This window comes from Dermacentor andersoni, chromosome 1 (assembly GCF_023375885.2).
Source record: "Dermacentor andersoni chromosome 1, qqDerAnde1_hic_scaffold, whole genome shotgun sequence".
Lineage (NCBI taxonomy): Eukaryota > Metazoa > Arthropoda > Arachnida > Ixodida > Ixodidae > Dermacentor > Dermacentor andersoni.
In genome coordinates this window covers 223,492,278-223,519,002 of record NC_092814.1, presented here as the reverse complement: position 1 = coordinate 223,519,002, position 26,725 = coordinate 223,492,278, and the positions used below count along the sequence as shown (strand labels likewise).

The 26,725-nt window shown below is 46.8% G+C and overlaps 1 protein-coding gene across 1 annotated transcript in view; it reads right to left on the bottom strand.

The window, feature by feature from the left end:
• The window catches only part of LOC126548483 (uncharacterized), a 29,081-nt gene extending 11,409 nt beyond the window's left edge, over window positions 1-17,672 (bottom strand). The window contains exon 1 of the mRNA XM_050196684.2: window positions 17,510-17,672. The gene's annotated coding sequence lies outside the window, so the exon portion shown is untranslated. The remainder of the gene's footprint in view (window positions 1-17,509) is intronic.
• Between the last annotated feature and the right edge of the window lie 9,053 nt (window positions 17,673-26,725).

Sequence of the window (26,725 nt, the reverse complement as noted above, 5' to 3'; positions counted from 1 at the left end):
GGTTGAGTAGCCGACTAGAGCACACTAGCTCATGCCGACCTCTCTGTCTTTCCTGTCAATATCGATCTACTCGGCCGTTTGTTTTGTTTATTACCGTTTGCCTCAAAAGGAAGTGCTGTATCTTCATCGTATCAGTGAGAAAATGAAATCAGTAAAAGTTAACGAAAACTAACCTAATGTGTCTATGGAAGTCGGGTCGCCGTAATGTCAAAAAGGCTGACAGCTGATAGGCCTCCATTTGTTGACGCTCGCGCTGTTTAGTCAAGATGGAATCGCGACAGCCTGGAGTTGCGCGTAAGAAAACTACTCCGGGCTTTAGTCTTGTCATGTGTGAACATGGGCCATGCATGCAGTGCACTGTTGTGATCGGCTGTTTACTCTGCGAAAAACAGTCGCTGACGGAGAACGTGACAGTGGTGAACGAGCCGACGGCCCCGTCTGAGCCATCCCTGACCGTAACGGCGCATAACCTTCAATTGGACTCTGCCGGGAGGAGTTCAACTAGGAGTGGCTCTGCCAGAAGAAGACATTCCTTCCCATCGCATGTCATCCGCCCAAACTGGTGTGTCCGCGCCGGAGACGGGGTCAGTGTGCTTCCCCAATCCCTTGTCCGTGCCTAGTGATGTGCGTGCATTTGGGATAAAGCTCTCTTCAGAGGGAAAGGGCTACCAGCCTCCAGATTGGTAGGCTCTCATGTCATCCTTATCCTAACGACGCCGGATTGGGGGAAGACGACTGGGCAATGACCACGGAGAGGTTAAAAGGGGGGTATGTACGGGACGCTTGGTGAGAGAGATCGGCAGCTGGAACTTGATCATAAAGTTCTCATCTTCTTTAATTCTTGCAAAACTCTTTTAAATAATGTAATATAAACGTGTGTTTTCTAACGTCTTGGATATCTCCTTGAGAGTTGCGAGGCTTAGGGCCTGTTTACGCTCGAGCCGCCCATCGCCGCAAGTCGCACCGCACGCTTGCGGTTGCGCGAAAAATTGCACGTATCCAGCACTTGTGCAAAAATTACCATTTACATTGTGTACACAGTGTATACCTTACACACTGTGAACCGAAATTTGTGCACAAGTGTTTGATACGGGCAATCTTTCGCGCAACCGCAAGCGTGCGGTGTGGCTTGCGGCGATGGGCGGCTCGAGCGTAAACAGGCCCTTAACGTGCTTCTTCCTGGTAATAAGGGTGTTAGAAGCCTTGTTGAAAGATACCTTGCTTCTACGCTAAAATCTCTGAGAAACTTGTCGGCAAAAATGAGGCAGCCATAGACTGGAAAACACTGCGCAGAACAGACCTAAACGCGATAGGCGGGGAATTCAGGATTGATTGTCGGAAGCACCCAAGGAAAGCGGAGGTCATCCATGTGTTGGAGGCAAGCGGTAGAGATGACGAGGAAGTCGCGGAGGCTTGGAAGGATATTCAGGAAAAAGCGAACGAGAAGGTGAAAAGATAGTGTATGAGCGAAAGCAAGAGCAGGAACAGAGTCGGAGGAAGCGAAAGAGGGAAGGATATTAAAGGAAACGCGAAAGGCAAAAAGATCAGAGAAAGCACCAAAAGGAAGAGCACTAAATTCGAATAGAAGAAATTCATATGGTAATCCAGCATCTCAGGGGGCACCAAGCACGGTCTATAGGCTGCACGTACGTATTCAAGGACAACGACAACATCGAAAGTTTTCTTGCTTTTTTCGAGAAGGTTTGCACGGAGGTACAGCTGGACCGTGACTTTTGGTCTGTTGGGCTGCTGGGGGTACCTTCCTGTGACGTGTCCTGTTGCTTAACTCGCCTTTCTGATTTCGACTTCAAGAGGTCCAATCTGGCTAAACAGGCATCGTTGCGCCATTTCGATATTTCTGTGGAGAGCGAGAGACAAGATCAGAGTGACGAGTACAAAGTCTGTTCTTTTGAAGAGACTGAGCAACACCATGTTGGGGACGCGTCAGATTATGGAGAGCATGGAAAGTGCGAAGCCACAAAATCGTCGGAAGCAGAGCACGTCGAGAGCGAGGACATTGCTGGTATTTTATTTTTAATAACATTTAATTGCTATCGCTATAAAATGATGTCGTGGAGGAGGAAATCCGCGACGTCAGTTGCACGGCTGGTCTGAAGCGCTCGGGTAATGGCGTAGCGCGTCGCGTAATCTGTAGCCGCAGTGATACACCTATTGCCGGACCTGGACTCGGGGAAAACCGCCGAGAAGATCTAAACCTACTCGAAAGAATGGCTCAATTGGGATGTTGAGGGGTTCAAGATACGTTTTTCCTATGCTGACAGGGCTTGCACGCAGCAACGTATCGCCGTACAGAGCGAGCAAGGCCGGACCAATAGAAGCGACGGTGACACGATCATACGTGCGAGTGACACCAAAATGGCCTGCAATTAGTGCGTCATGAAGCTCATAGAGGACGTCTGAGTGAAGGTTTCGAAGGACGGCACAGAGAAGGGAAGGACCGTCAACGTGAAAATTACGGCGGTACAAAACACCGCCCTCGGTTACGAGCCACCACACTGATGCTTCAGTAGGCACAGATTCAACTCCCTCAGTGAGGGTCCGCAAGGTGGCCTCACGGCGTTGCTCATTCGCCATGTCTAAAAGTTTTGAGATGGAGAGAAGGCAGGCGGAAACGCCCCTGTCATCGATGTTGGGCGTGCCTACAGGGTAACGGGACAAGTAGTCGCCGTCGGCGTGCTGGCGCCCAGATTTGTAGACCACACTGAATGGGAATACTCCTGCAGCCGCAAATTCCATGATCCAAGCCTCCCTGTGAGAGGTCCTTTATGGACGAAATCCGACAGAGAGCGTGATGGTCGGTGACAATACAGGGACGGAATTTCGCATCCGGCCAGGCAAGAGCCAGACGCGCTCTCTCTCTTGTTAATGAAGTAGTTTCGCTCTCAAGGTGACAAAAGGCGGCTTGCGTACGCAATAACACAGTCATGGTGACACTGAACTTGCGCCAAGACAGCACCGATTCCGTGGCCACTTGCATCGGTGCGCACCTATGTAGGGGCTGAAGTATCGAAGTGGCCGAGGATAAGTTAAGTGGTGAGTAAATAAGGTCGTGAAACGAGAGAAGGCGGCAGCTTCGCAGGAGCCCCATGAAAAAGGCACACCTTTTTTTAGGAAGTCTGCTAGTAGCCGCGCTCTGATTACAAGTTCTTGAACAAAGCGGCGGAAGAGCAAAGTCCTACGAAGCTGCGGACATGTTTTGCTGAGTGCGGCACAGAAAAGTCTTCGACGGCGCAAATTCTTCCTGCGCCATATCGGATTCCAGAAGCATCAACCAGATGTCCAAGCACAGTTATCTGACGGTGGCCAAAATGGCATTTTTTGGAGTTGAGCTGCAGTCCAGCCTTGCGAAAAATACTGAGAATGACTGAGAGTCGCTCAAGGTGTTTGCCCAACGTATAAGCGAGAGCACTATAACGTCCTCCAGGTAGCGCAGACAAGTCGATCATTTTAACCCTTGAAGCAAAAAGTGCAACACGTGCTCAAAGGTCGCCGGAGCGTTACATATGCCAAAGGTCGTAACCATAAATTATTAAAGTCCGTCCGGCGTTATAAAGGCTGTATTTTCACGATGAAGATCATCCACAGCAATTTGCCAATACGCGGACCGAAGGTCGATGGAGGAAAAGTACTGGGCACCACATAGACAGTCAAGGGCGTCATCTATACGGGGTAGTGGGTAGATATTCTTATTTGTGATGCAATTGAGGGGCGATAGCAAAAGCAGAATATCCACGTGCCGTCTTTATTTTTCACTAACACGACATGTGACGCCCAGGGACTTGATGATGGCTCAGTGATGTCTTTTGCCAGCATCTTGTCCACTTCTGCCTTTATTACTTGGCGTTCCGACGATGAAACACTGTAGGGTCGTCGATGAATTGGCTGAGCATCTCATGTGTGGATACGGTGTTTGACAAGGGATGTCTGGCCCAAGGGACGGTCATTTAGGTTAAAATATCACTATACAAACAATAAGTTACGGAGAGATTCAGCTACTCCAGGCAAGAGGGCCGCGGCAATCATTTTTGCAATGTCATCGTCAGAATAACTGGCGGACTTGCAAGGCTCACAGGAGTGGTCGACGGCAAAAGTCTCGAAGCAGCGATCTGTTAATGCACTGATCGTGGTCAGGGATATTTGCCGTGATAGTACTTGCTTTGTGAGGCCAAAATTAGCCACGTGAGGCACGTACAGTGTCGGTAACTGTCAGTACAGTATGAGGGACGGTGACGCTGTGCGTGAGAAAAACGGCAGTGATTGAGGTAGCGATGTAATCACCATCTAGAAGTGGCGGCGAAGGTGGCAGTTCGATTTACGTCAGGACTTGCGCTGGCACATGAACAAAATCAGTCGTACTTAGGCGAATCTCGGGTGGAACAGGGGGATCGGAGAGGAGAGGCAGGCCAAGGCGGACAGTACTTGCGGAACAATCGATGAGCGCAGAATGATCAGAGAGAAAGTCTATGTCGAGTATCCTGTCATGTGGACTGTGGGCAAGTACGGTGAAAAAGACGATAGTATGGCGACCAGCAATGCTTAAGTGGTCAGTACACACTCCTACCACGCCAACCCTTCTGCCGTCGGCGATGCGCACGACCCGAGTGATGTCAGGTGTGAGAATTTTCTTTAGATGACGGCTGAAGTGAGCGTTCATAATGGAGATGTGCGCGCCGGTATCTATGAGGGCTGTGAGAGGTGTGCCATCGAATTGAACATCTAGAAGGTTGTGCCTTGCGGATAGTGTCAGTGGAGGATTTTGCGACAAATCGGACATTGCAGCTCCACATTTAGCTGCCGCATCGTCTATAGTTTTCCGACTGGGTGGGTCCTGGGCAGGTTGGCCAAATAGAGCGGCGAAGTTGGGGTGGACCTGGCTGACGAGGTTGTGATGAGGGCGAGCGAGTGTAACGGCTATCAGTAGTACAGGCGCCGGAAGCGTCGTGGAAGCGGCGGCGTGAAGCGCTTCGGGGTGAAGTGGAGGGTCTCCAAAAGGTGTTTCGGGCCGGGGCGTCCAACGACTGCGACAGTGACGGGAAACGTAACCGATCCGGCCGCAGCAGAAACAGATCGGCTTGTCGTCGAGACTCATGTATGTGTATCAAGCGGAAATCAGCCAGTCAAATCGCAAGCCTATCGTGCAGCCAGCACTGTTACCGGACAGGTACGTCTTGATGTTGACAGCATGAACGGTTTAGCTACTGGATGAGCAAAAGGGGATTCCACAGGGGATGTTTTACACATTTGTTCCAAGTGATTATGGACGTTTAGGTTAAGAAGCGCGCCACTACAAGTGAGTCTGGTTGTCACTGACCAGAATTCACAGTAGAAGCAGCAGTAAGAGGCTCTCTCGGACACTGCCGCTGGACCACGAGATTGAGAGAGGCAATGCTAAGGGGCGCATTCGAAACCTGAGTACTATAAACACGAACCTTTTCTCCTTAATTCCATCATTAAGAGCGCATGTCACAGAAGAGTTACATTAGAAAGCGTCAAAATCAGACTTGTGCGTAACGAATTACCAATAATTAATACTTGTAATCATTTACATTTTTGGGTAATTTTCTAATTGATTGGTCCCTTTTTTTTGCTTGGTAACGCTCCCCATAATTCAATTACGTTTTTTGGCAGCCAATTACATGTAACCAGCTGGTTCTTTTATTGAAGAGACAAGCTGAACAAGTGAGGACAGCTTTAAGCATTTGAATTTGGCGGGAACTACAATAGGACACCCGTGTTCGTGCCACATAGCAGCCTCGCGGATGCGCATGTTCAGACAGACAAACCAGGGCACACATTATTTGTTTTCTCATCTTAACGCTCCGCCAGATGTTGGCCGACAATTTGAACCGGCGCTTCTATACAGCTCGATAGCTTCTGATGTCGATGCCAGGAAATCACTTATGGACGATGCTTTAAGCTTTTCGTTAACGCTGCCAGAAGCACCTTCTGCCACAGCGCCCCAACAACAATGGAGCGCTGCGCTTTATAGATCAGCCAGGTGGGAGCTACACGGCATTGAGTCACCACAATCTTGTCCGCAAAGTGTTCATACCTTATAACAACAACACATCTCGATCAAGCGCGCCCATCAAGCGCGCCCATCCAGCGAGTTTTCGATCTGTCTGCTGTATTCACAAGAAAACGAGAAAAGATGATCGACGAAAATTTCGAAAAGTAATTGTTAGTGAGGATAAAAAATTTCTGAAGGGCTGCAGAGGACGCACTGAATGAGCCAGGCCAGCCCATTCTATTTGTGTTTGTACAATGTTAGTAAAGGTTGGGAATAAAGTAACGTAAATGTAATCGATGAACCTTTAGTAATTGCTCAGTTAATATTGTGGAGCAGTAATTGTTCGCCGTAAGCAATTACATTTCTGAATGAAATAATAGTAATTTTAATCAATTACTTTTTTTATGTAATGTACACAAGTCTCATCAAGATGAAGATGAAATCATTGACCCCAGGGAATAAAGGTACATCGTCGCAAGAGAAAAACAAAAACAAGAGTCCTGAGACGAAGCTTCTCGGCTCGCTAACCTCCGAAATTATCAACTAACCCTCTTGCTTTCTCCCGAGTGGCTGACTATCGCAGCTTTCTCGGTCATGTGCAACTGCAAAATTAGTTGCGCAGGCTCTCAATCATGCTGTCAACAAGCAGCAGGCCCCATGATTGAAGCCCCCAACAAACACTACGCTCAGTCTTTTCAAAGAGTAAGTTTTTTCTCGTTATTATTTTCGACCAACTTGGTGAAGTCGGCCCAATGTTTTCGCCTTCGAAGAAAAAATGCTACAGCAATTCTGCGAATTGTCTACTAATGCGTAAGCAGTCTTTGGCACGGCTGCTACTTCGCTATTGCTTGCTTATTTAGCTTCATGCATGTCTACCCACCGCTACCAATCATCTAGTATTACACCATTATGAAGATTAGATGTGTTAACTTGGCTAATTATGCATTTATTTTGCAGATGTATCAACTGAGCCGAAACGCCGCCACAACCGTGTTTTTTTTTTTCAACATCACAGCTTTTTTTTTTTCTTTTTTGTTACTACCCTGCCGAGGAGACGGCGACGTAACAAAGTTCTTATTTTATTTTATTTTCTAACGCTACCAGTAGTGGAACAACACTATTACAACGATCACAAGTGTGAACTGCTTTATTTTCCTTTTTTGTTTGTTACGGCCTTGACGTGGCGATGAAGACGTAACCAGTTTTTATTTTTGAATGCTATTACACTATTTCACTAGTATAACGATTATATGTGTTAACCTGACCAGTTATGCATTCATTTTGCAGATATAAGGCGTCACGGGAAAGACAGATTTTGCTGGGACACTCGCCAAAGAATGCTTACGCATTACTGTAGGACTGCAGGAAACTAAGGAAACGGAGAGAAACCCCTAAATGTCCTTTTAACTTGAAACCGCGTGTGGTGTAAACTGAGGCCAAAGCAACTTTCACTCCCACAAATGTAATGTGGCTCACACAAACATCTATCTGCCTGCCACGCTATGGTCCTTGGTTTGAAGCTCGTTTAGAAGTATTCTCTTTTTTTGTAACGCTACCAATAATCTACCATTATAGTACTATAACAATTTCACGTGTTAACTTGACCGATTATGCATTTATTTTGCAGATATAAGGCGTCACGGGACGGACAGATTTTTCCTGCGGTATAGTCGCCAAATAATGCTTACGCATTAAAACACCGGGAGAGCTGTGAAAAACTGGACGGGTACTTGGTGCACATGAGACACCACCCGTATGCGCCAGAGCGTTGAGGTTCAGGCCACTCATATGTTTTGGTGCCTCGCAGATCAGTCCAGCAGCTGCGCCCGCTAGAACTCGCCGTCGCCACGAAACATTCACCGCAGCACGCGTACCAGCGCGACCCGAGAAAACTACGAGAACAGGACATGGCTGCGCCCGGGGAACGCCTAATTAGTCGCGGCTCCAATGCGTGACAAAGACCCTACGTAGGGAATTGTCCTCAAAGAATGGCATTAGTCCTTAACAAGTAACGAATAAAAAAAAAACTCACTAAATACTCCTTCACACATTAAGAATAGGAGGGAATATCTATAGGAGAAAAAGAAACGCAGAAAAAGCACACCAACGATGGACGGATGAATGGAGGGATGGATGTTATGAGCGTCCCCTTTGGAACGGGGTGGTGGGTTGTTTGTCTGTGGGTGGCTTGTTATTTTATTGCCTAATGTCCTACCTATGTTAAAAAAAGAGAAGAAAAAGGAAAAGGAAGACAAAAAGGCCAAGATGAATTCCCATGACCGAAGTTTCTGAATCCCTATTGCGAACTTTGTTTTTGTACGCCGTTGTTTGTCGTTTCCCTAGTTCCATCAATCTTGCTATCGCCTCTTACTAACCTCTACTGCGGGCGTGTTTACTTTCCCCCTGCTCTCGCTGAACCCAAGGGCTTCAAGGAGTCCAGTGGTGCCTAAATCGACCGCTAGGCAGATATCTGCACATTCTAATAAAACATGCCCCATCGTTTCCCTAGCTTTACCGCAGCCAAGCACATATGCTTCTTCTTCCTTCTTATATCTCGCTTTATAGATGCGTGCATCCCGATAGCCGCGCCATCTTTCGGACACCACATCGACTTCAACTACGCGCATGATATATACTGTAGTTCGTGTTCCAAATCAACAGCCATGACCTTTATTCTGCACTGCAGGTCTCGAAACAATGGTTGTGCCTTGCCCGGCTAATACCAGCCTTGCGCGAGTGCAAGGTCAGGACGCGAAAACAATCTCTCTTTAATTTGCGTATGTGGTTCTCTGCGTGTCTTCGCCTTCGTGCGCTTACGTGCCACGCAAAATAGTCATTCGGAAGCGTTTCATTTCGAAACGACATCATTATCGCCATGATCGCCCACGGAATCGGGTGCGCGTATACAGTCACCCCTTCTTCCGAGAACTGATAGCACCTGGTCGGTGTATTTTCTGAACAAAGAACTAAGCCCGGCAACTTCGACAGCCGGTTCGCCAAACAACAAATGGAAAACGAGGGACCTATTTTATCTGCACGTGCATAAAGTTGCCTTCGCGCCTAAGCGCCATAAAGACATCACGATTCCTTTGCGTGGTCATTGCTAATAATGGGCGCGAGCTGAATGTGGGGCATCACAGCACTGATTTTTAGGTAACATTTTTTAGGTAACATGTAAGGATTCCCAATTTCCGACACCTTTTCCTTGCAGGATTCCAGAGAATTCCAGCATTATCTAACGCATGCTTCGTAAGTGCCAAAGGGAGCCACATTGCGCACGAATATGTGTGCATGCAAGAGTTCCATTTCTTTTTTTGTTTTAATATGGTTTGCGTATACTACTGGGCCTGTATTCAAAAAAGGTTATTTCGCTAGAATTGTTCGTAAGAGAAAAATTCTGCCGATCCTGATGCTAGACATATTATTAGCGAAGGCAGTCGGACAATGGCAAAGAGCGCTTTCGAATGAAAGGCTTTGTGAATACGGCCCCTAGTTTGTTAGTGTGTACCACATCTCGGGCAGGCAGCTTCTCATGTTCTTTATTTGGCAAAATACTGCTCTTGACACAAATGCTTTCAAGGTTAGTCCTGCATAAATGAATAATTGTACTATTGTGCGCACACGGACAACGCCAATAGGCTTTGTCACTACAGCTGGGCTGGCTTTGTCACTTTCCAGCAGCGCACCCTGCCGCTGCTATGCGTGTTACTTACTTTGTTTAACACACGTCAGCATGTTTCGATCACCAGTCCAATTGATGCTATGGTTACTCGGATGATTATACTAAAGTGCCGCCGAAGCGGCACGATGTTTTCTCTTCCTAAATGTCGTAGCAAGCAGAAAACAGACGATGATGTGCGATTTATTCGCTAGAACGATTTCCCCTCATTCCCTATACAATCCTAAATATTCCCTACAATTACGCAATGATTCTCTTCTTTCTCATACGCTCAAATTATTTTTTCCCGTATGCCCCACAAAAAGAAAGAAATTTCTGCACGGGACATCAGTGACAAGAACCACGGGTATATGTTCCGGCTATGAGAACAATAGTATTTGCTTCTGCCATAGGTTTTACCCAGCGCTGAAGAGGCTTATTCTCAGAGTATGCAGCTTTGTCAGCCTTCCTATCGATGAAAAACAAAAAACAAAGGGCGTCACGTCCTGCCTAGCGGGGTTGTCGCTATACTCTGTCGCAACCCATCTGCCCAACACAATATGTATTTCATCACGCGGAGAAAACCCCGTATGTCTGATAGCGACTGAAAGCGAAGGTTGGCAGATGACGCATAGTGAATAAAAATGTGCATGTAGTAGTAGCATCTCAGATTTGAGGCTGCGGAACTGCAGCTTAGTACTGTGCTCTGACAGCAAGTTCCTCAACTACATATGATGCGGATTCACAACGGTGTTCGCATGCGAGAAAAATTCGTAAGAACGGGTGCCGGCTGACGGTGTTAGTGAGCGAACGATAGCGAAGATAGTGGGTAACCATATGCAGCTATCATGAATTAAATGCTATATAAGTCCGGCCCACATGTTTTTACAGCATGTGGTACTCCACTGCACAGTATCACATGCGGTATTACTGCCTGGTGATAGCGCCCCTGCAGCTTATTATCGGTTAGAAGCTTCAACAGAGGTTTCTGGTTTCAGTCCTGGGGCTCTGTTTCAACAGAAGTTTATGGTTTTAGTCCTGGAACTCTGTGCATTTATTAAACATACTCATCTGCTCATCTTCAGTGATGGGCGTCATATACCAAGGCGCCTCTAATGTAAAGCTATTCCAAACTTTTCTATTTCATTTCTGCAATCAGCCCTCCACGATTGGTCAAAACTCCTTCGGGCCACCCCCACTTCGCTTGTCTGTCACGCGACGTCAGGAAAACCGCGATAACTCATCTGATATGAAGTGTACGTACTGATTATGCATGATTATACAAAAAGAAAAATAATTATTTTCGATTCTACGCCCTTTTCGCCATCAGCCCTCCGCTGTTGGTCAAAAGTTTTCGGGCTGCGCCCGCTTCGCCTGCCTGTCACGCGACGTCACAAAACCGCGAAAACTCACCACGTCAAAGTGACGTCTACGCATTAAAGATGCATTAACATGCAGAACAAAACTGTTTTTTTTTCGGAATAGCCAGAAACTGTCCCGTTCCGAAATGAATAGAATATGGCTGCCCGCCGATCGCTCTGGCCCTTGCTACTCGTAGCTGCCTGGAAGGATGGAATTATTTGCGTATAATAAAAATTTATGCGTAGCAGCATAACGTTCTCGAGCCCTCTTGGCACGTACGCGATATCATTTTGCCAACTTTCTTCGCTGAGGATCCGTTTTAGCGGTATTTTTATCATTACGTTGCACACTACCGATTTTTCTAACAGCCACCGAAAGCTAAGCAAGAAGCGGGCCAATCGCCGACACCAGCACTACACCTCTTCATCTGTGTCTACTTTCACTGCGCTAGCCCGACGCGACTGAAACCCTCTCAACATCTGCGTGCTCCTTGTTTCTTGTCAGCCAATTACGTATGAAAAACCTGTCAAGGTATGCAATGCTTTTCACTTTGAAAGCAAACAGAAGTGACCTCCTACGAATGAGGAGAGCGTTTCACTAGTCTGTTGAATCAACGCTGCGGGTCACCACCCGATGCTTGCGTCGGCAGTTACGTAAATATTACGTCAAGAGATTGGAACAAATACAGATTGGAATAGCTTTACGTTATAAGGCCCCTAATGCAGTGTCAAGCGTGTGATGTGCTGATATGAGTCATCTGCATTACTGCATTACTCTGACCAAAGTGTACAAATGCTCCCTCTTGACAGCGTCACTCTACACACCATCGAATAGCAGTATCAGCAAGGATTTAGAATTTCATTACTTTTGTTTGCGTTCATTAGCACAAACAGAAGCACTTCGTTTTTATTAGTCTCTTATCATGGAGGCTCGAATATGGACAACTCATGCGAGATCAAAACACGTTCAGTGTATTTATGCCTCGTTGATATGGCAACTCCTTGTTTTGACAATAGACAAGGAGGAGTGCACAACCATTGTAAGAGCTCATGTGCTTATTTTTCTGTCTCTTTCGATATGGACCCCGTTGGTCTGAATAAAACCTGAGCTCGGTTTATGAATACATTTTCGGGCGGCGTTTTAGCGCAGGTGCATGTCCCGCAGATATACACCGCTAATTCAGTAGATGACTTCTTTTTAACGCGAATTTTCGCTTCTCTGTCCGTATGTGCACGCAGATTATATCACACGCCAACAAAGCACATCACGTCCCACTACCACTGCATCTGACTACGTAAGCAGTGCGCTGCATGGTGCACTGTCAGAACCGCGTATGCCCAGCAGATCAATATCAACGTGAAGGATTCGGGAAGCTCACAAATCCTCTTGGCCTGGTCATGTTAAGCTGTTTTGGGAAACGACCAAAATCTATCCTGGAATAAGTGGATTGTGGATGCGGTCGCGAGGCCACGAGACATGCAAACCGCCAACGACCAAGTATAGAGGCAAGTGTACGAAAAGGGGGCACTGCAACACACTTGCTCTCGCTAGCAATGCTACAGACGGCGATGTTTGGTAACGGCGGCATTACTCCCGTGCACCACGTTTCGTCCGCGTCGTCCTTACGTGCTGCGCGCGTGCGCTCGCTCAATGCCCCAAGCAGCGCGTTCTTACCCTTTGCTTCCCTTTCCTGCATTTCACTATGTCGCAGCCACGGGGGGGGGGGGGGGTCGGTTTGGGAATAACTCCCAAAATTTTGCTGATGCCTATAATAAGATCTAAAATTGAGGCAGGTGTTACTAGCAGGGTGTAAGCACCCAGCCCCTTAATTACCCTAAGCCTGTTGGCAAGTCTTACACCAGAAAATGACGTCCTGGCTAGCCTACCGGTTTCGGCATTTTCGGTATCTTAAGGAAACGGGATTGTGTAACACTTTGTAAGTATCCCTCCCCACCTTTATTTCTTCGTCTGTCCCGCGTTTTGTGCGCGCCTATAGTGCCCTTTCTCTTTGTCCCTACGTAATCTATTCCCATTAAACATTAACCCACGCGCACCACAAAGTAACTGTCACATACATTTTCCTAACAGATGCAATTCCAACACCAAAAAACGAGCATAAGCGCGCCAGTTAAACTAAAGACAAGCATAAAAATTTGCAGGTATCCCTAATCTCGCAAAATCAACTGGCATTCCTGTATAGCTCGTTGTGAGGAGGATACCAGGTAGTAACACGTGTCATGGCTTGCGCACATGTAAATTATCTTGATCTGGTGTTGCCTGTATACAGGGTGTCCCACGTAACTTGAGCCAAAAGTTTAAAAATGAAAGGCGCGTCGGAAGCGAATTGAACCGAACGCATACTATTCGCACTGGCCTATATTAACTAAGGCATTTTTATGACTCATTAATGACTCATTTATGACTCATTTTTTACTCACTCATTATGTGTAATTAACCAAATCTTAGATAATTGGCTGAGGACCCCATATATGATACGCAGGTTTGTAGAGCACTTTCAGACACCACCTATCGAGTTGTTTCCTGTCAGAAGTTTGTTGAGGAGTTTATTACTAATTATTTGTGAAGTTTATTACTTAAGATTAATTATCTAATTAGGCGGAATGAAAAATTTTTGGAGTATCGCCAAGCGACGGCAAGCAGCATTACCTTGGTTCTGTCCACGTTATGTCTACGTGGCATTCGCATATTTGTAAACTCTGGCTAAAGTTAGCTGGGACACCCTGTATATAAGAGTGCCAGAAGAATCTAGCGGAACGCATCACTACAAAATCGCGACCCTAGTATACGGAACAGAAAATAATTAAATACGCATAGCGCTGACAACATACAATGGAATACAACCGAATAGTTCAGCTCTGACACAGCTGGCACTGTGCTCATAATAAAAGATCCACACACGCGATACGATTTAACATTGCATCATCAAACCAACGCGCCGTAACGCGACTGCGTTTCAGCATAGAGCGCCTCGAATAGCGGGCTGCGAATGCGCACCGTCTGACTTTTCACACGGTCCAGAAGCCGAACCAACGAGGCCGAGAATGGAGCATGCAGCAAACGTGCCGGAAGGCACGGCCGCCCATCCGGCCGCACGGCTATGGCAGACGGCCGTTGGCGTGCAGGCGTGACATCGATCCCGATAAGCGGGCGCCCCTATAAGCCCGCAATCGCAAACGACGTCTCCGAACGATGGCCCGCCCTCCGTCCGCGAGGCTCTCTTCTGCTGCGATGATCCTGATGAACACGTCTCGCTCATCGCGTATTAACACGCTCGGCCGAACGAGTCCTTGGTGCGGCAGAGAAACTTCGCAGTCTGATAGGTTTTGTGCGCCATCGCACGAAATGCCTTTCTCGAATTTGCACTTTCTCACGCTTAACGCGCGCATGCATTTCTTTGCCTATCGACCTCATCCGCTTCCCTGCTGCTGTCTTCCAATTATGTTTTCACGGCGGTTCAAGAAGTCGTCGATCCTGAGTTAAGGTTATACAAAGAGGGCAGACAGAGAAAAAAGAAAGAAACGAACATATAAGAAGTTCCAGCATTCCTTCAGTCAAACCCCCCGTATACAGGCACTACCAGAATTCATTCCCGCCTGTGTACCCTTGATCATGCGCGAGATTATGCCTCAGTGCTTGCCATACGGGTGCCTTCGCAGCGGCACACTTGTGTGCGAGCAAGCAGGCGCCCGTGATTCCGACCGACGATTGCCATCTGAGCGCCGGCCACCCGTGCCGGGCACTTTAATTTCGCAAACCTCGGGCGCCGTGCAATGCTGGCAACTCCCTTTATACAGCAAGGTTTCTTGGACAAGAGCTTTCGAACTGAGCAAGAGTGAGGTGAGCATCAGCAGTCACGTGCAGCTTCAGCGCACGGCTTTTCGACTATATATATATATATATATATATATATATATATATATATATATATATATATATATATATATATATATATGGAATGCTGCTATAGTCGACAAGAGTCGCGACGACATTTGATTTGCAGCTATAAAGTTGCCACGTAATGTTCCGAGCCATTTGGACAGTTTACAGTGAAACTATTGTCGAGTAATGCACACTGGCTATACTTGGCGTTGAAATAAACCAACATGTGTATGGCGTAATATGTTGCGTAAAAGCAGCATTGCGTGAAGTGCAAAATTTGATGGGTGTGCAAGCACTGCGGAAGAGTAGACGACTCGCGCACACCGCAACCTGATCACTCGCCTATAGTATATCAGCAGAGAATCCTTTTTGCGAAACAATCACGCATTTCACGAACACGATATACTCCAGTTCCACAGCAGCACCTGCTTATAGAAACAACTCCCGCTTGAATGCGTAGGCTTATCTCTTGCAGGACGCAGGTTTACAGCACCCTATGTTAGTTGAGAACATAACAATCCCAATACCTCAAATGTTAATACTTCGTTTTACAAAACAAAAATAAAATGTCGCGACTAGATCTGGTGCAAATATCTCAGAGCAGGCGCACCACCGCTTCGCTCTGTTCATTGGGAGTCAATTACCATTCTTTTTTTTTCTTTTTCGTTCACTTCTTCGTTCGCAAGCTCCATGTAGCAAGTATATAATCAACCTTCTATTCCAGGCAGTGAAAACAGACGAACCAGATCCCAATTACGGCGTACTAGCAAAATAAAAGCTATCCTCGAAGTGCTCATCAAATTTAAGCTCGAGCAATCATTCACGATTGCTCGAGCTTTAAAAATTAAACTGAACGAAATTAAACGAAAGTAAGCTTTACCGAAATTAAATATATGCGGATTCCACGCACTGCGGCAATCGATGTAAGCGAAGCTTTCTGTGCTGTTTGCTTTGATTGACGATAATTAGCGGCGATGTTGACGGCGAATGTTTATTTCTTCAACGTTTAGTCCAACACGAGAGTGCATGCGCTTTGATTACGTTGAACGTTGCCTTGCGTTCACGACTGCTGTCTGTCTGTGTAGTACACAGAACACACAGCTGGAGGCATTTGCTTGAGGTATTGTTGTGCGCCCTACTTCATAACCCCTTACAGGGTTGAGCATATTCATTGTCTCACACGGCACATCGCATCGCGGCAGAAGAATTAAAGTTTAATTGAGACTGCACGTGCCAAAACCACAATCGGATTGTGTGGAACGCCGTAGTGGTGGACTCCGGATTAATTTTAACACCGTGGTGTTCTTTAACGTGTCCCAGCACGGCAGCCGCATTTCGCCCCCGTCTAAATGCGGCTGCCGCGGTCTGGATCAAACCCGCGACCTCGAGCAATGCCATAGCCGCAAAGCTACCGCGGAGTGCACAGAAGTGTCGATTTGACGTGTCATCGCTTCCGTAGTGTCGCCTAGACCCTACGGTGCGCTTTAATGCGGCTCTGTTTCTGCACGCCCTGCGTAAGTTGTCCGCTTGAAACATTTACCTGGTGCTTATTTTTCAGAAATAGCAGAAACGTACCCTCTTTTACCTTGAACTTAAGTTTTATCGCGTTTGCTCGCAACCGCTGTCATGTCCATAGTAGTAGCGTTTTCTTGCCTTCTCACGTCACCTTCTACCTGCCCCCCCCCCCTCCCCTCTATGCGAACTGCGAGCGAAGAGTGGCAAGTTATTCACTCGTTTTGCGACTGCGTCGGTTCTACCCATCCTCTGCCTCTTCTTCCCCTCCTCTCTACCACTCCGTCTAGCTTTCCTCTGGAATTGCACGTTAGCAGAAGGTAAGCGCTGCAATTTCTGCAATACTCTTGCGGAGGGTCACGGATAATAACAATCGTGTGCACACAGTCAATAATAATGATACGAACAACTCCAGTGGTGGCCGTGCGGAGGTTAGGCGCTCGCGCATGTAAGCCCCACTTCCTTTTTACATTTCCATATGACTGATGGAGACTGCCCTCTATATAACACTGGAAAATGTACATACGTATGGAGGTATATAGAGCCAGTTCGAAGTTTGTATATAGAATACAAAACAGGTGTGAAGCACCTCTTCATTTTACAGATTTTATTTTACCAAACCCCCAAACAAATGTTACGAAGATAAAAAGAGGAAATTTTTTTGTTAACGTAAGTGCATACCTTTGGCGGTACACCGATTTCACAATAAAACGTCGACGTCTTCTTTTATGTACACTAGAAACGCATGGTACAGAACGTTCTTTGAACTTCCTATACCCGACCGGTCATTCGAGACAAAATGACCAATCGGCGACCGAAGCAAATAATAAGGCGACATTCGCTGTCCCTCACGACTCGACAGTACAGCGCACAACGCGAAAAAGTTTCGATGGCAGTGCCAACGGTGCTAGTGGCTTACTATATACGTTCCGCTGAGGCGAAAAAATACACTAAATCGCAATATGCTACGCTCGAAGTATGCTATACGCTTTGGTGTTCGTTCTGTCGGCTCGAGCGCATTACTAACGGCCACTGTATATACATACCTTGCAAAGGCGGATGCGTTGACAGCACGGCGAGAACAAAGTGTGATACGAAAAAGTCCACGTCGAGCTTCCAAAGTCAACACTAGTCGTATCGCGCTATCAGCGTTGTCACGACAGCCACCAGTGGTATACGCTGTTATTTTATTGCCGTCTTATCACGGCGACTGCGAGAGTGCAACTGAAGTGCAGTCAGCCTTTTTCACATGAGCAAAAAACAGGTGGCTTACGACGAGCTCTTGACGGTCTAAACGCAGACTGACAGGCGTGACGTGTCCGTTTGCAACAATCAATTATCTTGCCGGACGCTACATTGAATACATACGCCGCCACGTACGACCTCATTGGCTTAACGTCTCATTGCAACGCTGGCTCTACGAGACAGGCCTTAGTGGAGGGCACGGCATTAATTTGGCCACTTGTGGCTCTTAAATGAGCACCTAGATCTAGGCGCAGTATAGCGTTCTTGCATTTCGTCCCCATTGAAATGCGGCCTCCGGGGCCAAGAATCGAACCCGCAACCTCGTGCTCGACAGCAGAACGCCATAGCCACTGAATAACCGCAGCGTGTACTTCCTGTTATTTCCCCGAATACCTTGTTGTTTTCACCGGTGACCTTGTAGCAGCACCGCAGCGCTGGCTTATCCGACTTTTTAAAAGCAACGCGCACTCGTCGTGTTCTTTAAGTGCAAAGTTTCGGCGTCGTGCCCTTTGTCGTATGCGCGGCGGACATTTGCTAGTCCCATTGTGTTCATGTAAAAGCTAAACAAACCCGTCCTGAATCACAACTGCCAAAAAGAAAAGAAAGCCAAGCTCAAAATATCGAGAACATTCTCATTAACTGAAGTTTTAAAGCTTTACGAGTTAGAAACTATATAGGTGCTCCAGCTGAATATCCGGTTGCGTCTGCTTCATTATGCCGCCATCGCGCCACCCTATCAACGGCAGCCTCACACTCATCATATGACTAAGGAAAACAACTTTGCCCACCATCGCCACTGCAGGGTGTTGTGCCATTACCACCAGCCCGGATTCCGAATCTACAAGATGCAGAATTTATCCTGCGAGCGCCCTTTGGACAAACCCGGGGCTGCGCCGAAAGGCACAGCGCCCTAATTCTCCCTTGACAAGTCAAGATGCTGAGCCGTCAGGCAGCGGTGTCCTGTGGAGAAGTGTCGGCGAGCGACATGTCCAAACGTGCAACCAAGTGCCAGACAGCCCGGCGCCGTACCTCCCTTTGCCGGGAGGTCACCGCGCCCGCCAACTTTGAACGGGGTGGCCAGCGCGGTCGCTGGTTGGACCTCTCGGACGACCGTCGAGTGCTGGCTTTGTATTGGGCCGTTTGAGTGACAATGGTTTCTTGGGCCATTATAAGCTGCGACGCGGCCGCCTGGAAAACCGGATCCGCCGACCCACCGGGAGCTGAGTGCTGCTCTCGAGTGGAGTGAGATGTGTCGCGCGTTTTCGCCGGACGTCGCCGTGCGGGAACAGTCGCGTTTGCTGTGAGCTCTCGGCCCCAGTGCCGATCCGATCTTGTCCTGTATAATGACCTGTATATAATGTATAAAGTCCCTTTTGTTATTCTCACCGACGCCTGACTCGGAGTCTTCGCTACCAACGCTCTGTCACGAAACGGGTGACGAGCGCTACGGGACCACCTCAAAGTCGAAATAGTGGTGGCACCGATGCAAAGTCGTAACAAGGGTTATCAATGTCATGCATCTGCGGCAGTTGGGATCCTGCCATTTTGTGCGTCAACCTGATCGCCGTCTCAGCTTGCCAGTCTCGAGTGGCGCTGGTCCTGTCGTTTGTGTTCTTCTTCCTGAGTCCTGGTCTTCTGCGCCTTGCCTTTACTACTACAAGCGTTCTAAACTTTACACTAGAGGTTGCGCACTTTCATCGACGGCTTCAAAGCTAAGCATGAAGCTCCATATGGATTGTTCTTGACGGTGATGTAATGTTAAATTCTGTAATAAAGAAACATAGCGGGGGGAAAACTTACTTCAGCTTCCTTAAACTTTTGGAGTTACGTGGGTACAGCTCAACATTTATTCGCTGTTCCCGTGCGTGTGCCACTTGATTTCTCACTATAATGGTGATGCACTCTTACCGCGCGAAGTGTCAAACATTTTTCCCCCCGTATTGTTTGACTTGCAGCAAGACGTTCAAATATAAATCTTCCTGCAAGCAACGTCGTAGAAAGAACGTGGTATCGGCTTGGTTGTGGATTTGTTTGTTTATAATGTGGAAAATTGCCAGTGCATCCTGAAACAAACACTACAGTAAACCACGTATAAGCAAGGCCAGTACTGACGAGTCGCGACCGTCTCCTCGATGCATGCTCTAAGTAAATGTGGGTGCCTGAATGATTTCCGATCTTTACAAAAAACCCGTCAATATCGACTTCCTCAGCATCGTTAGCTGAATAATCATCAGCAATCCTTCACGATTTTGTCAGAGTCTTACTGCGTCTAGACACGCGCACTTCTCGCGAACATTACATTCGTTGGCCGCCCGTCACTTAATTGCGGTCTGTGTTGTTAGTTCCGCTGCCTCTACACGTAGATTTGCTCTTGAGCTAGCTTGCCACTCGTTGGCAAATGCGTCTCTTGTAATAGTTCTGTGGGCCTCTTGCCGGCGTGACGTATGACCGCAGAGAAGCAATTGAGCGTACATGTTATAGTTAAACTTACCCGTGATGTGATGTGTACCATTCCAAAAACTGCATGAAACATCAATGCAGCGTCTGCGGGCATGTGCTTCATCGATTCGGCACTCGTCCTTGTTTACATAGCTGTTCTGTAGCATCAACGTAACCAACACTCGTGTTATCTCAACAGGACAACCCTCCAGCGTCGACGAAAACCAGGGCGGCGTGAAAGTCTACAGGGTCGGACACACCGACTGGCGACAGATGCAAAACGTTAAGAACGTTCTGAACGCGCTCACTGCTTTTTCCGTTTGGCCACAGTTGCGTGTTTAGCTATAAAACGTTAGGTGCAGGATACCAACATGTGACGGAACCGAATGCAACGTCAGTGCCGTTCCTGGAGACGCAGTCTAAAGATATTTCTTAGAATCTCTCGCAAGAGCCATGTCCGCGTTTATTTTAGATGACTTGCTATGAAGCACATGCAGCATGAATGGTATATGGCACCATCCCTTTCACCTATGCCAGTTGAACCTAAATAGGTTTTTCTAGTCTTGTTCCATCGAGACAGAATTCCCGCATGCAAGCACTATGGAATATTAGCAGGAAGAAGAGCAAAATTAGGGAATGGAAAGAAAACACTTAAAATGATTTCTTGCCGTTCACGATCGGTGTCTCATTCAGTGCTCCTACTATACAATACATTTTGGCGCCCTTCTGCTCCCGTCACAGGCTGCGTGAGTCAAACTTTATCATTCGACGTATCTCTCGCAGCTATCAACGCCGCGTACTGTCCACGACAGTGAGTATTGCACACACGGTAGATGCAAGACTTTTCAACAACCTCGGAGACCACAGATATGCGTACACACTTGCAAGCTTTTTACTGTTCGCCTATCACTCTCGAGCGCATAATAAAACAATATCGTGAGCTTTAGTGGTTCAAGGAAAGACGTGAATGCGTATGCAAATAGCACTGTGGCAGCATTGGGAGCGACAGTCTCGGGTAGTCTCGGTAGAGTGACGATGTCTTCAGTGTTACGCTATTGCCCGCAAGCAACAGTGCCCATGCATGCGCAACGCTGCCGATGCGCATGACACCTGCCGCGCAGGCTGTAGATATTTCAGTGCTGCAGATGCTGCAAATGTGTCCTGGTGCTGTTTCTACAGTGCGCACGAGGATGTGCTTACAAAAAAAGGGAGGATAGGGGATGTTGGCAATGTGCTCCGAAACAATCCTCAAGAATTCCAACATCTACATGATAAGGGGAGGAGCGCAGCTGCACAATAATGAAGGTGAAAAAAAATGAATATGGAAGGCTACGGTGGACGTGCCAGCTTTAGTTGAGCACCGAAACCACTATCCAGCAACGCAGGCTAAGTTCCAGTATCCGGTACCATGGCAAAGTTAAGCGACAGCGGGAAGTTTTGGGTCGGGGGTTAACCATCGTACAAATAAAAACATACGCCGTTCACAGGCAAACGAAGAATTAATAAAAGAAGGAAATCAGCTGATAATTTATTTTTTTGACGGCGGTCAGCGTCTGTTGCTGGTGCCAGAGTACATGGCAATGCATAGTGTTCGGTGCCCTTTCCCTCTCAAGGGGGCATGCCATTCCGTTCTTGAGCTTTTTGTAGTTGGAGCACTGCGACCACGCTCCTGCGATATATAGGAGTGTTGTTCCTTGCGAGTCACAGAAACTCGCCGTCGAAGACAGGCTATTGCCTGTCCTTCCTTTTTGGTTGTCACGGGAAGTCTTGAAGTTAACATGTATAACACCGTGAATGCATGGATGGAGCGCTATGTCGGTACGTACTTGCAGGTTTATACACGACGAAATCCACCATAAACGGCGTCCAACCGGCATTCTCGGGCAGATAGCCAAATTCAAATATATTTATAATGAATGGATATGACATTGCAACAGCTTCAAATTTAAGCTTCGTCAGGGTCAGCAGCAAATTTCAGAACGTTCCCAAATGTCTCGGTTGCGTGGACAGGAGATGTGTTGGCGCTAGCTGTATTACAGCTGTGCTGTGGTTGACGTCGATATTTAGGCAGTAAATAGAGTGGTAGTCCGTTTCGGGTATATAGCAAGTGGACGCTGCTATACATACAATTAACAGGACCATCCGTGTACAATGTATATACTAAGTTCTCACGCATGTGCAGTCGACAGATTCTTCCGCAGTAAAGTGCAAGCCTGGATTGGCCGGCCGATAAATGCCTTCTAACGGCGCGAAGTGACGATACCAGCTAGAGCAAGAGAGATCCGCTAGAGATCAGCAAGTCCTTGCTGATCCCGTCGCCTCGCGCCGTTAGAAGGCGCTGACCGGCCGGCTAGCCGCTCGAGCGGTACTGTTAAAAAATCGGTCGCCTGCACGTATAAGGTCGTCATACGAGCAGTTTAGAAGTTCCATGAGAAGAACACGAGAGATGATTTTCTTCGCATATCCGGTGCGCAAGTGGTGATCATTTTTTTAGTTTGTAGCGATGTTCATGAACAAGTGTTGAAGCGAAAAACTCAGCAGAAGAGCGTCGCTTAAGCATCCCGTGCTGAAATTTGGTTGCGTTCTTACATTCTCGTTGCATCGTTTCAGTTCCGGATTGAAGTACAAGAACCCTAAGATGCTGCTCAGGAGACCTTCCAAGCCATCTTGTGATACATTGGAAAGCATCTTATAAAACAAAAGGAAACAAATCGACTATTTCAATTCACATTTAGCTACGAAAAGCACTTCGGCGTGGAAGATGAAAAATTCCGACAGCAGCCGCCGACTTCAAATGAAGCTGCTCGCGTCAGTACCGGTAACTTGTTATCTCGAGTGGGCGCGCTCCCGCTTAGACAAGCATCATGGTCTTTGAAGCTTAGCAGCTGCATTCGAGCATCGCAGTCTCCGCTCTCCCACACGAGCAGTTCGGGCGCTCTCCATGCACACACGCCTTCGTGCCGGCGGCGCGAAAGATCGCGGAATGTTTTCCCGACAGCACGGGAAGCCAGGTCAAGGCGCCCCGCCTCCGCGTCCTTGCCTTTCCTGCATGGTGCCTCCAAGGTACCCGCAACCTCGCCATACATGATGCACGCTGCTCACCGTGGGAAACGGCCGGGCCGCTTAGAGGTCCAAAGCGGCCGCGGCCACATCGTACAGTCGAGAGCAAAAGTCTATACACACCACGACGTCAGCAAATAATAATAATAATAATAATAATAATAAATTTCCTCTAGCACAGCCGTGTAACGCGAAATTGTCTTAATACATGACGCTGGTCAAACAGGCGAACGTAGGCAATATCACTTGATTTCAGCCTTTATGCCTAGGCTGCGAAGGAAAAAACCTTTTTAGGGGCACCTCTGGTCCCCATACTTCTGCGCTCGACTGTGTGAGCTCACGTATTAACACGAGAAGCCCATTTCTAGAGTAAGAGTGCACAACCTAAGAACTGAAGCTTTCTTTTTGTCCGCGTCCCGCGGGGCATTCTTTAAAAACAACAACTAGTCCCGTATTCATAGTAAGCTTCTAGCACAACCAGGACCACACAAGAAGGGAACGCGACAAGGCGCTGCATACACTCAAAGCCCTGTCACTATCTACTCCTTGTGTCCCCCCTGTTTGCACTAAAAGTTTTATTTATTTATTTATTTATTTATTTATTTATTTATTTATTTATTTATTTATACTGCAATCCCGGTATCGGGATTATAACAGGGTGGGAAAAAGAATTAAGCAGTTTCACAAAAATGGCAAAATGTAAACAAAAGAAATAAGGGTGCAGGTTGAAGCTCTGCAGCCAGCATCAGGAATACATTTGAACAAGATATGAAACAGTAAAAAAATAAAATACACAATAGAACAGCAAAGTGATGAAATACAGTAACACAGACTATAGGTAATATGTTGAGCGAATAACATCAGTGACGGTTGCAACACTTCATTGTTAGTGAGGTTATTCTAATCGGTAATAGTTCGTGGAAGAAATGAGTATTTAAAACAGTTATTACGGATGCGAAAAGGAGTTAAAGTTAGCTACTGTCGTTGTCGGGTCGCATACCCAGACGAAGAATGAACTAAATGGGTGAGTTCAGTTCTGTAGTGTCATTTAATTAATTGGCACATGAATTTAAGTCTTGCAGAACGATTTCGCTCATTTATTGTCGGCAGACCAGCTTTGATTAAAAGATGTGTTATCGGTGTACGTCGGTAATTCTTATATATGTATCGAGCAGCCCTCCTTTGAACCCTCTCTACTTTGTTTATGTTAGTCTTAGTGAACGGGTCCCAAATGAAAGCAGCATAATCTAAGGTAGGCAAGACAATACATTTGTAAGCAAGGAGGCGGACAAATAGGGTGGATAACCGCAATGCCTGTCTTAAGAAAAACAATTTACGAAAAGCGTTACACGTTATGAAATCAATGTTTGTTCCAGCTGAGATTGTTAGTGACCCAGAGCCCTAGATATTTATATTCTGTTACTTCTGCAAGTGTCACATCATTAATACTGTAATCAAACGGTAAGGCATTATTTTTGTGAGTAATCCTCATCAATACAGTTTTTTTCAAAATTAATGGACATTTGCCATGATTCACACCATGCAGAAACTTTTTGCAACACGCTATTTAGTAGTATTTGATCTGAGACACTTCTTACTTCTGTATAAATGACAATCATCAGCGTAAAGCCTAATTTTCACAGGAATGTTAGACACAATATCATTAATATATATTGCGAAAACGCACCAACTAGCCCACCAATGCGTCCTGCTGCATGAACTCGTCCCGGTTTCTTGTCAGACTTCGCATCCACCCAGCACGAAGGCGAGTTATGATAAAGACAACACAACGTCCTCGCCCTCTGTCTTCGGCAAATCGCGCAGCCCGTTAAAATGCGGTTTACGGTTATATGCCATATCCATTCCTATAATAGCCAGGATTCCGGCTTTTAGATTTGAACGCTGAAAGAGAATGGCAAAACACGTCTGGCAGGTAAAAAATTCACCATTCGGTAAAAACAAAAAGCAGGGATTTTTCTTCTTGTTCTTTATTTTAATATATTGATATGTAATGCCACGCCACTGAAGTAACCAAGCATTGCAATCCAGTAAAACAACAAGCAGCACCTCTTTCCCTCTTTTCTTTCGCCAGTTTGCGAACCTTAGTGTGCCTAAATTTATGGCGGCTAACATACTTGGGGCAAACGTGACGGTTGTTACTTCCAAAATGATCACAGCATCACCGCAGGTAAGGACATCGCACACTGCTGCATTTCTGTGCTGCAGGAGCAGCGCATTAAGAGGAAGCTTTAGCTCGGAGCCAACTCTTATTTCCCTATTCATATACATTGACATCAAGAAATCCTCCCATCAGACAAACACTGACCCAATTTGAATTAAATTTGCGGCACTTATGAACCGAAGGCAAAGTTCCACCGATGCTTTACTGGAAGGAGAATTTTCATTTAGGGCCTCAAATTTTATACGAGAATTGCCAAAAATCGACAATAAAAAAAATTGAACCATGACGTTTCCAACTCCGTGGCTCTGCACCGAACAAACAGACATCGCAATTCTGTAAACTGAATATGTTGCAACGTGTGAAACGTTTAAATATGTATTAGTCCGCAGGAGGACGGATAGGTAGGCTAGCTGGTAATGCATTATTATAAGAACTTAGAGCTGGTAATGCATTATTATAAGAACTTGGAGCGCTATAAACACACAGGACGTAGAAAAACACACACCACGGACGCGGCCTTCTAGTTTTGTTTAAGTGATGATCGCCCATTTTTGGTGACTTCATGGGGCGAAGCAACAAGATACGTCGATATTTGTTTTCTATGCATATAAACGCAGAAAAACCAAGAAACATTCGAAGATTTCATTTTGCTAAAAGGAATCCCACGAAGTCGGAAGCCTACTTGTGTGCAAAGAAGCGGGGTACACCAGCGCCGTCATCACGCTGACGTTACTCACACAACGTATCTGTACGTTATGTTCTAGGGTTCCCCAGCTACCGTTATAGCCAAGCAGCTCTAAAAGAAAAAAAAAAACACCATGCAACATGCGATTATACCACCGCTACGGTGTTCGGTTGCCAGAGGTCGGACAACCGAGCACGTAAACGTATCTAGCAGTTTTAACGCGATAGCGTTAAGGAGCCTGCGTCGCAGAAAATCCGGTGTCGGCGCCCCACGTCGGGCGTCGGACGTCTTCCGCCAAGAATATTTTCGAACCACGTATACCCAGACCTTCCATGTGGCGCAAGAAAGTGACTGAACTAATTCAATTTCTCAAGCTAAAATGCGCGGGAAAATCGAACTACAACTTGCAAACAACCTACAGACATCACAGTTCTCGGAGTGTAATTTGAATATACGAGAAAACATAATACCGTTACGCGAAAACTCAAACCACTTTTCCAGCGTTTCTACAATGAATAGATCGGAGATCGCGCCCGCCATTTGCGCACGCCGGCGCGTCAATATCTCGGAGTCCACAAAGCGGCGCGCCCGCTTCGTTGAGTCACTTCCAGATGGCGTTCGCCTCCGCCACATCGCGGCCCATTCAAGAGG